General features: G+C 35.7%; 1 protein-coding gene and 1 long non-coding RNA gene across 2 annotated transcripts in view; one reads left to right on the top strand and one right to left on the bottom strand.

The window, feature by feature from the left end:
- LOC127746494 (uncharacterized) overlaps nucleotides 1-4,804 on the bottom strand; it is a 31,830-nt gene extending 27,026 nt beyond the window's left edge. Inside the window, exon 1 of the long non-coding RNA XR_008008136.1 lies at nucleotides 4,694-4,804. This is a non-coding gene — a long non-coding RNA (uncharacterized LOC127746494). The remainder of the gene's footprint in view (nucleotides 1-4,693) is intronic.
- LOC107485868 (disease resistance protein RPV1) overlaps nucleotides 1-11,242 on the top strand; it is a 96,804-nt gene that overhangs the window by 49,166 nt on the left and 36,396 nt on the right.

An 11,242-nucleotide genomic window follows, 5' to 3' on the forward strand; every position in this document is an offset into this window, starting at 1 on the left:
ATAACTTGAGCTACAGAGGTCCAAATGATGCGGTTTCAGTTGGGTTAGAAAGCTAACATCCGGGGCTTCGCAACGATATAAGATTTGCCATAGTTGCTACACGTATAGTGGCGCGCACGCGCAAAGTACGCGCACGCGCCGTTGCTGCCACCTAGTTCACTTAAAGCAAAACGTGGCCAGCGAATTTTAGAAGCCTTGTGGGCCCAATCCAAGTCATTTCTGATGCTATTTAAGTCAAGGACTGAAGGGGAATCAATATACTTTTCATACTTTAGATGTTAGTTACCATTAGTTTAGTTTAGTAGTTAGGATTAGTTTCTAGAGAGAGAAGCTCTCACTTCTCTCTAGAATTAGGATTAGGATTAGGATTAGTTCTTAGATCTAGGTTTTAATTCATCTTCTTCTACTTCTATCTTCTCAATTCCTTATAGTTACATTCACTCTTCTTCTATTCTTTTGGTGTAATCTCTTTTATGTTGTTCTTATGTTTTGTTGTAGATCTACTATTGTTTCTTCCATTTTCTTTCAATTCAATAAGAGGTAATTCATGTAGATCTTGTTCCCTTTAATTGTTGTTGCTAATTCTTTACATTTGATTGTTGTTAGAATTAATTCTTGTTGTCAATTTACTATGCTTTTCTTTTGTGCCTTCCAAGTGTTTGATGAAATGCTTGGTTGGATTTTAGAGTAGAATTTTATACTCTTGGCTTGGAAAGGTAACTTAGGACCTCTTGAGTCACTAATGTCCAAGTGATTGATGATTGGGAGCCATTTACTCTAGTTCTCACTAATTGGATTAGTGGAGGGTTAGGACCTATGGACTAGGATTGATATAGCTCATTTGACTTTCCTTTACTACTAGTTAGAGGATGATTTAATGAGATTAATCCTTGCCAATTCTCATATTGTGGTTAGTGATTAGGATAGAGATTCTTGACCACCAACCCTTGCCAAGACCTTTTTAGGCCTTAGTTTACTTTCTTGCCATTTATCTTTCATGCTTCATATCAAAACCCCCAAAATAACTCACAACCAATAACAAGACACTTTATTGTAATTCCTAGGGAGAACGACCCGAGGTTTGAATACTTCGGTTTATAAAATTAGGGGTTTGTTACTTGTGACAAACAATCTTTTGTATGAAAGGATTATTGTTGGTTTAGAAACTATACTTTCAACGAGAATTCATTTGTGAAAATTCTATACCATCAAAAATCCATTCGTCAATCAGCCTCTAGCGCATTAGCGTTTCCATTAAACCGGGGTGGACCACTCTTGAGAAAATCAGTAAGAGTCATGGACCTATAATATCGACCTGTGTTGCTCGTACCAGCACCCGAGCTTCCATCTCAGGGTCCTCGCATTGGTTCGGTCCTAGAATTTTCCTTCCAGTTACATCGCTCGGATCCGCGAGTCGACATTTGGTCCCTGTTCACACCAAACAATTGATATTAAGGTGATCAGTCTCAATATCTCAGGTTTAGTGCTTAAGAGTCCCAAATGCATGCTCACGAACATGTATGCTACACATATCAGTTAGATATCCTAATAGCACATAGACACATACACAGAGAATGTACAATAGCATATTCAGTCTGTCCTCAGGCTCTATAGGAATGAACTGCTCTGATACCATAATATAACACCCTACCATACTTAGTATTATGCTTAAGTCATAAGACTGAGATAGTAAGGTATTACGACCTCTAAGAATAGTAATATATATATAATAATAATAAAGAAAAAGTTATTTAACTAGGAACCTTGAAAAACGGGTAAAACAAAATTGTAAAATAAAAAGTGTAATGCTCAGGAAAGGATTACTTGCGTGGTAAGAAACCTAATAGGAACATGATAAAACAATAAACCAAAGGATAAAGAAAAGCCAAGGAACAGCATAACTAGCCCCTGACTCAGCCTGCGAAGCTAAGGCTGGCCGGAGGATACATATATACATACAAACATACATAAGTATCCCCAAAATATACCAAAATATCAAAGAAAACTCCTATCTCTCCCTCAACCTCTAAGAGGAGCAGCGTACATAAGTTACTTAGAGAGTAAGCTACACATATATATATACATATATACAAATAGAAACCAAAATATACCCAAGGACTACTTCGCTTTCCAAGATCCAGACGCCTAGCGAGGAGCCTCTCGACCTGCATCTGAAAAACAACAATACAATATGAAATGAGAACTGGAGATTCTCAGCATGGTAAAAGTGCCACGCGTATAATAAATAAGGTCTTGAGAATGCCATAAGCAATCCTAGAACTCCGTTATACAATTATCCAACTTAATTACTAATTAGAAGCTATAAATAGGGGTAGGTATTCTAAATCTACCTAACTTACTCAATTTCAATCCTAATCTAACACCAAAACATTTCTCCATTTCCTCCATTCTTCCATCATCCACAACGCAACAGAAACAAGCAACCAAATAGGGTCACGCACAAGTAATGAACAGATAGTACAAATAGCAAGTATAACAGATAGCAGGTGATATATATCAATTAAGCAAACCCAGGAAATGCATAGCAATCAAAACAAACAAATGCATATAATGCATGTCTGTCCTATGGCTGATGGGGCCCATCTGTCGGTTATCCAGCCAACCCGACAAGTCCGAAAACCTTAGACTGTCCCCCGTCGCGCATCCCTAAGAGTCTATGCATAGAGTTCACATTCAATCATCATATAAATCACTCAATGGGGGTTATCCATACCCAGGAATTTATATATGCCCGGTCACCCTTACGACGTAGGGTTAACAGAGTATCGAGAATCAACTTGGAACACGTGGTGGCGAGCCACGGTTTTTACCCAGGGAAACTCGTATCTCATATATCATCATTCATAATCCATTTCATAGTCACAATCATTATTTCATCATTCATCAAGCCATGGCATGTTAACTCCTTTTATTAACAACCTCCCTTCCACATTTTTCATCATCATTCCCTTATAATTCATCTTGATTACCCTTTCCAGGTCCTGACCAAACTATTTATCAAACTCTTCTCAACCTTCTTAATATTGAATAATCTTAAAATCAACCCAACTCTAACATTAACTCAATCACATCACACGAAGATTAAACTTCAACTTCTCGAACCCATGACTATCACTAAGACATCCTCGAGACTCTATTTTCTTTTCTGTTTTTAATATAACAAATAAACTTGGAATTGTGCAAACTTTATATCCAGGCGTTCGTCTTGAAATAAGCTTTCTAAAAAACCAAAGATCAAAATTATCTGATTTCTCTAGCCTCAGAAATAAAGGAAAAATCGTGACTACTTTGCAGTGCATAAAACCAGAAAAACAGCAGCAGCATGTGATATTCAAAATTCAATATAAAATCCAAGTTAAATCCAATGACTTTAAAAATTAATGTAGTTAAACTTTACTCATCCAGGTTTCTTTCTCGATTGGTTCTGAGTTAATACCATTTTTAATGAAGAAGTTACTTACTTGGAAGTTAAGTAAAAATGAGTCAAAATCTGTTTTTGAAACCAAAAAGCTTAGTACCTTTCAATTTGAATAAATTTTATTACAAAACTCCAATTGAGCTAAATTTTGATTTGGGAACTCCTAGCTCATCCAGAAACAAGTGTGTCTTAGTTTCAACCCAATTGCTATTCAATTCTAAGAGTTACAAGTATTGGAAGTTGATGCATAGCTTGCTGAAATCTGTTTCTTTTCAGATTTGACCACTAATATTAAAAAAATTTACAACTCCCAATCCTCAACTCTTAAAATTCTGAAGTTTTAGAGAAATAAAGCAAGTTAATCAAATTTTATAAAAAAATTAGTTTCGCTCCAAAACTCAACTCGTAGAAGTCGCAGCAACACAAACAAGTTGCTGCCCTGTTTGACCTTTTTTGCTGCAGGACAGATTTAACAACCTAACTTTAAAAATTTGCCATAAATTGTATATTTAACAAAAAGGTCCCAAATTTTTTAGTTTAGTTTCTTATATTCCCAAGTTTAGCCCAAACTTGGTCTCATACAATTCCGATCATTACATAATTAGTTACGGCATATGCAATACCACCACAACACAACTCTACATCCTTATTAACAAACACCAATCCTAATCCATCATAAATAAATATAAGAGCACACCATTAATAACTTCCACACCTCATAATTCCAATATATAAATCACCAACAAATCTATTCCAACAACATTACAAGGCTAATCATTAAATACAACAAACAATTCAACTTATCCTATGGTTCCTCTAACCTAAGTTTTCACAACACCGTAAATATTAAACGTGCAAAACTTAAATCATACCTTGGCTGATCACTTAATTCACCCAAGTCAGCCTCTCAACACAAAATCACAGCCCCTCCAAGCTCAATCAAACAGCCCCAAAGCAAGCCTTGTCACCAACAAAGCTCTAAGTAATCCAAATTCAAGTCCAATGCATAAACACCCTCTTAAACTACACCTAATACACACATATATATGTTCCAATTCAGTTTTCTATTACCAAAAATAAGATTGAGCTAGGGTTAGGGTGTTCTTTCCATACCCATATGCTCAATAGCTTGAGCCCACAAATTCCGGAAGCTAACTTGAACCTAGAACATAGAAATTGCACAAGATTCACCATAGGTTTCTAAGTTTACCAAAGAAAGAGGGATAGGGATTCTGAAGTTAATAGGAGGCTTACCAGTGAAATTGTTTAGATAGAAAGGTGGAGCTCGACGCGCTGAGCGCGTGGCCGCGAACGGTGCGGCGATCGGAGCCCGAACAGAGGAGTTATGGTGGATGAAAGGGTTAGGGTTAGGGAGCTTCTCTCCCTTTCCTCCAATTCTGTTTTGGCGTTGCAGCAACTAATGAGGAAGAAGAAGGCTGCCGTTTCCTTTATATTATGGGTCCGGTTGGACCTACGGGCTCGGTTTGGGCCCCGATTCAACCGGTTCGGTCCTTCCGGTCCGATTTTGAGCCAAATTTTCGAATTTGATATTAAAATTCTCATTTTGATGAGCTCTATCCTATTTTAATATTAGTTTTGCATTTTTAGCTTTTCTAATTTAAATACAATTTATTAACTAATTAATTACCGATTTTAGCGGGGTTTACATTATTCACCTACTGAATCATAAACTACTAACGAAAATATTAACTAGAATCGAACCACACATCAACCACTTGATTGGATTCAAAATATTAATTCACTTTACTCTGGTTCAATTGACAATCTGAACTTGAATCATTAATTATCTTCAACAACGAGATAACTGTTTAAAACTCATTTCAAAGTTTGATTTTAAAAACATAGAAAATGAAGGAAATCGCGAAAAACAAAAAAAAAGATAACGTAGAGAACGAACAAAAAATATAGAGATAGAAAAGTACATAGATCGAAAATGTTAAAAAATTTAAGAAATGAAACAAAACTCCTTCAAAAAAAAGTTATTATATATTTACGCATTAATTGAAAAGTTGTTTAAATAGTAACGCATGAGGTAAATTAAATTAAAAAATAATATATATATATATATATATATATATATATAAATTGTTGTGACGAGGATGCTATGAATAAGAATAGATGTCCATTAATGAGCAATTCAATTTTCTATGTTGAGAGGAATAAGTCTTTATGTTGAAGGAAATTAATGAGGTTTGAAAAAGCAAAGTTTGTTTGCCTATAAAAACATGTACGAGGCAAATGGAATATACACAGCATCAATAAATAACTCTCTCTCTCTCTCTCTTTTGCATTGCAATATTTCTTTCACTCTCTTTATATTTTATATTTGTTACATCTTCCTTATTTATTTATTTAGTTATTATATAACATGTTATCAGCACGAAGCTCTAACAAAATTTTAAGAAGACTTCAGGTAACAAATTTTTATTATGTCAAAACTCTTTCATCTTGAATATAATGCTTTTGATATATTTGGAAACAATTATTTATCATGGATACTAGATGTTAAAATCCATCTTGATTCAATGGATCTTGGAGATACCATTAAGGCTGAAAATAATGCATCCCAGAATGATAAAGCCAAGGCCATGATTTTCTTTCATCTTCATCTTGACGTATGATTGAAAAATGAATATTCCACATTAAAAGATCCTGCAGATCTGTGGAAAGACCTTGAAAAAAGGTACAATCATGTGATACTTCCTCAAGCCCAATATGTTAGAGAAAACTTTCTCTACCTTCCATGCCTCGAATGTGCTCCTGCAGTAGCAATCGAGAAAAAGGATTTAAAAAATATTATGAGCTAATTTCTTGCCTTTTTGTTGCTGAACGCAACAATAAGTTGCTCTTAAGAAATCATGAAACGCGCCCAGCTGGCGCTGCCCCATTTTCTGAAGCAAATCCGGCAAATTATAACCCCAGAAGAGGTAAATGGCAAGATTTTGATAATAAGAAAAATTATTGAAGGAAAAGAAATTATGTTCACAAGAAAAGATCTCACCAGAAGTGGGATAAAGAAAGAAACAATGGGCAAAGTATATCAATTGAGGATAAATATTTCCGTTGTGGTGGAAAGGGCCATTGGTCACGTACCTGTCGTACCCCAAGGCACCTAGTTGATCTTTATCAAGCATCCTTGAAAAAGGATGACAAAGGAAAGGAAATAATTTTTATTTCAAATGATGAAAATTCCACCACTCATTAATATGTATCTAATTTCTTCAAGGATTCTGAAGGAAATATTGGGTATTTGATCAATGATGGAATAGTTTGATATATGTATGTGTTTGTTAAGTATTCATGTGAATAATTTTACTGTGCATGTACTTCTACTCATTTTATTATTATTATCATTTGTTTTTGAAGAAAAATGGCAAGGACATATTCTGAAGATATTTGCCTTGCGGATAGTGCAAGTTTGCACACTATTCTTAAAAGTGATATATATTTACCCATCTTGTGCCAAAAGAAGAGTATGTTAATACTATTATTGGCTCAGACAATGTGATAGAAGGCTCCGGAAGAGCTATAATTTTGTTTCCTGGAGGAACAACATTTGTAATAAATAATGCACTATTATCTAGCAAGTCTCTAAGGAACTTGTTGAGTTTCAAAGATATTCGCCGAAATGGATATCATATTGAAACAATGAATGAGGGAAATCATGAATATTTATGTATCATAACTCATGATTTAAATAAAAAAGTTATATTAAAAAAGTTACCCTCACTTTCATCTGGATTGTATTATACCAAGATTAGTGTAATTGAATCACATGCCATTGTAAACCAGAAGTTTACTAGCCCAAATGAATTCATAACTTGGCATGATAGATTAGGTTATCCGGAACAACCATGATGAGGAGGATTATTGAAAACTCTCATGGACATTCACTAAAGAAGCAGAAGATTCTTAAATCTAGTGAATTTTGTTGTGCTGCATGTTCTCAAGGGAAGTTAATTTTAAGGTCATCACCAGTAAAGATTGGATTTGAGTCCCCTGAATTCCTAGAAAGGATTCAAGGTGATATATGTGGACCTATTCATCCACTATGTGGATCTTTTAGATATTTTATGGTCTTGATAGACGCATCTTCGAGATGGTCACATGTGTGCTTATTATCTTCTCGCAACCTGGCGTTTGCGAGATTACTGGCTCAAATTATTCGATTAAAAGCACAATTTCCAAAAAATCCAATCAAAGCAATTCGTCTTGATAATGCTGGTGAATTTACTTCCCAAGATTTTGATGCTTATTGTATGGCTAATGGAATAAGTGTTGAACATCCAGTAGCTTATGTTCACACAAAAAATGGGTTAGTAGAATCTCTTATTAAGCGCTTCCAATTAATTGCTAGACCCTTGCTTATGAGAACAAATCTCCCAACCTCGGTTTAGGGGCATGCTATTTTACATGCAGCATAACTTATTCGTTTGAGGCCAACGAGTTACCATCAATTCTCTCCTATGCAATTAGCTTTTGGCCAGCAGCCAAATATTTCTCATTTAAGAATATTCGGGTGTGCGATATATGTTCCCATTGCACCACCTAATCGCACCAAAATGGGACCCCAAAGAAAATTGGGGATATATGTTGGATATGATTCTCCCTCTATAGTAAGATATCTTGAGATACAAACGGGAGATGTATTTAAAGCCCGGTTTGTGGATTGTCATTTTGATGAATCAAAATTTCCAGCATTAGGGGGAGAGAATAAGCTTCCTGAAAAGGAACTTAATTGGAATGCATCATCGTTGATGCATTTAGATCCTCGATCAGGGCAATGTGAACTAGAAGTTCAAAAGATTATACATTTGCAAAGAATAGCAAATGAATTGCCTGATGCATTTTCCGATACAAAGAGGATAACCAAATCTTATATACCAACGAAAAATACCCCAATTCGAATTGATGTCCTAGTAGGACAAGTAGCCACTGAAGCAAATTCACGCTAGAAGTGTGGCAGGGCGGAAAAAGCCCCAATTCGAATTAATGTCCCAGTTGGACAAATTGCCACCGAAACAAATACACGCCAAAAGCGTGGCAGGCCTGTCGGTTCCAAAGACAAAAATCCTCGAAAGAGAAAAGAGGTAAATATTATTCTTGTTGAAAAAAGACATAGTAGAGACACCTGTAGTTGTCCAAAATTCTGATATAACGCCAGAAGACGTTCAGGTACCTGAAAATTGTGAAAATGACGAGATCTCGATAAATTATGTCTTTACAGGAGAGAAATGGGACCGAAATAAGACAATTGTCAATGAAATATTTGCATATAATGTGACATTAAATATCATGCATGAAAATAAGGATCTTGAGCCAAGATCAGTCGAAGAATGTCAACAAAGGAATGATTGGCCAAAATAGAAAGAAGCCATGAAGGCTGAATTAGACTCACTTGCAAAACGTGAAGTCTTTGGACCTGTAGTCTGTACACCTAAAGATGTAAAACCTGTTGGATACCAATGGGTATTTGTAAGAAAACGAAATGAGAAAAATGAAGTTGTGCGCTACAAAGCCCGACTTGTGGCACAAGGTTTTTCACAAAGGCCTGGTATAGATTATGAAGAAACGTATTCCCCTGTAGTGGATGCGATAACATTGCGTTATTTGGTCAGTTTACCTGCATATCATAAACTGCATATGCATTTAATGGATGTGGTAATAGCCTATTTGTACGGCTCATTAGATCGGGATATCTATATGAAAGTCCCTGAAGGACTAAATATATCTAAACCATCCAGTGAATATTTGCAAGGGTTATACTCAGTTAAATTGCAAAGATCTTTATATGGTTTAAAGCATTATGGACGAATGTGGTGTAATCGTCTTACTGAGTATCTGGCCAAAAATGGATTCAAGAATGATGATATCTGTCCATGTGTTTTCATAAAGAAATCTGCATCTGGATTCCTTATAATTGCTGTGTACGTTGAAGATTTAAATATCATTGGGACTCCTGAAGAGATTCCAACAATTATAAAAACTCTAAAAGAAGAGTTTGAGATGAAAGATCTTGGAAAGACTAAATTTTGTCTCAGTCTGCAGATCGAGCATACAAAAAATGGGATCTTTATTCATCAAACGACATACACAGAGAAGATCTTGAAAAGATTTTATATGGATAAGTCACATCCATTAAGTACCCCAATGATTGTAAGATCTTTAGATGTGGAAAAGGATCAACTCCATCCTAAAGAAGAGAATGAAGATATCCTTGGTCCTGAAGTACCATATCTTAGTGCCATTGGAGCGCTAATGTATCTTGCTAATAATACGCGACCTAACATATCATTCGCGGTGAATTTACCAGCAAGATATAGTTCCTTTCCAACCAGAAGACATTGGAGTGGAATCAAACAAATTTTTCGATAATGGAACGGTTGATATAGGATTGTTTTATCCTTATGGATCCAAGTCACAACTAGTTGGCTATGCAGATACCGGATACTTGTCTGATTCACATAAAGGGAGATCTCAAACAGGACACCTGTTCACATATGATGGTACAACTATATCATGGAGGTCCACGAAACAGACGATAGCAGCAACCTCCTCTAATCATGCTGAAATTTTGGCGATTCATGAAGCTAGTCGCGGGTGTTTTTGGCTGAGGAGTCTGATTCAATATATTCGGTCATCATGTAGACTGATTGATCATAAGATAGCTCCAATTATCCTGTTTGAAGATAATACAGCATGCATTGCTCAACTTAAGGGTGGATACATCAAAGGTGATAGAACAAAGCATATTTCTCCCAAATTTTTCTTCACTCATGATCTTCAAAATCAAGGGACAATTGATGTCCAACAGATCCATTCAACTGACAATCTGGCAGATTTATTCACAAAGTCACTCCCAAAACCATTCTTTGAAAGATTGGTACATGAGATTGGGATGCGCTGATTTCGAGACATTAAATGATGTCGGCAAGAGGGGGAGACTATTGATTCGGGTGGGTTTCGTAAAAAATATATTAAGCAGAAAATAATGGTTAAGATGAGAGATTCGGGGTAAGTAAATTTGTGAGAAAAAATACTTTTATTAATGGCAGATAAGCAATACAAAAACTAATGATGAGAAATAGAGGTGGAGAACAAGTGTTGAGACCTCCACTAATGTCACAAGAGGATAAATGAGTTTTGTTTAAAGTGGACATGGGTTGGTTAATGGTTGTCAAGTGTTTTGGGAGAACACCTGAATGCCAGTTTTTTACTCGTGAAGGCGATGAATATAATGAAGAACAAAATGAGAGGAAATTTGGGGAGAGGAAAAGATAGGTTTTTTAGCTTATTAGCTTCAAAAGTTAGAAAGATCTAGAAGAAGGTGAAGGTGAAAGTGAAAAGTAGTGAAAGTGAAGAAGAAGATGATCGTAATGGTAATGGTAAAGGGTGAAGGTGAAAAGTGAGCGTGCTTTACAAAGGTGGCTTGAGGTCCTTTTTATAGTGTAAAACCATGATGAAGAGGAGATCTATTGTCCAATGGTTTTAGTCTGACATTTGGTTTACTGCTTTTTCCAAAATATCTTTAGGTGTTCCACTGGAAAGGTAAGAAATTGAATCCTGCACGTTAAACTAAAGCTCCTGACACGTGACATTAGTGAAGGGACATCTAGTTTGGTTTTCTTTTAACTAGATGACACATTTACACTCCAAATCCAACCAATCCACTTCCACCAATATAGTTTCCACTGAAGAGAAATTCAACTCCTCAAGGTGTTCTTTTGGGTTCCATCCTTTTAGCCCAATACTTTTAGGAGGAACTTAACTCTTTTTTGACCA

This window comes from Arachis duranensis, chromosome 4 (genome assembly GCF_000817695.3).
Source record: "Arachis duranensis cultivar V14167 chromosome 4, aradu.V14167.gnm2.J7QH, whole genome shotgun sequence".
Classification (NCBI taxonomy): Eukaryota; Viridiplantae; Streptophyta; class Magnoliopsida; order Fabales; family Fabaceae; genus Arachis; species Arachis duranensis.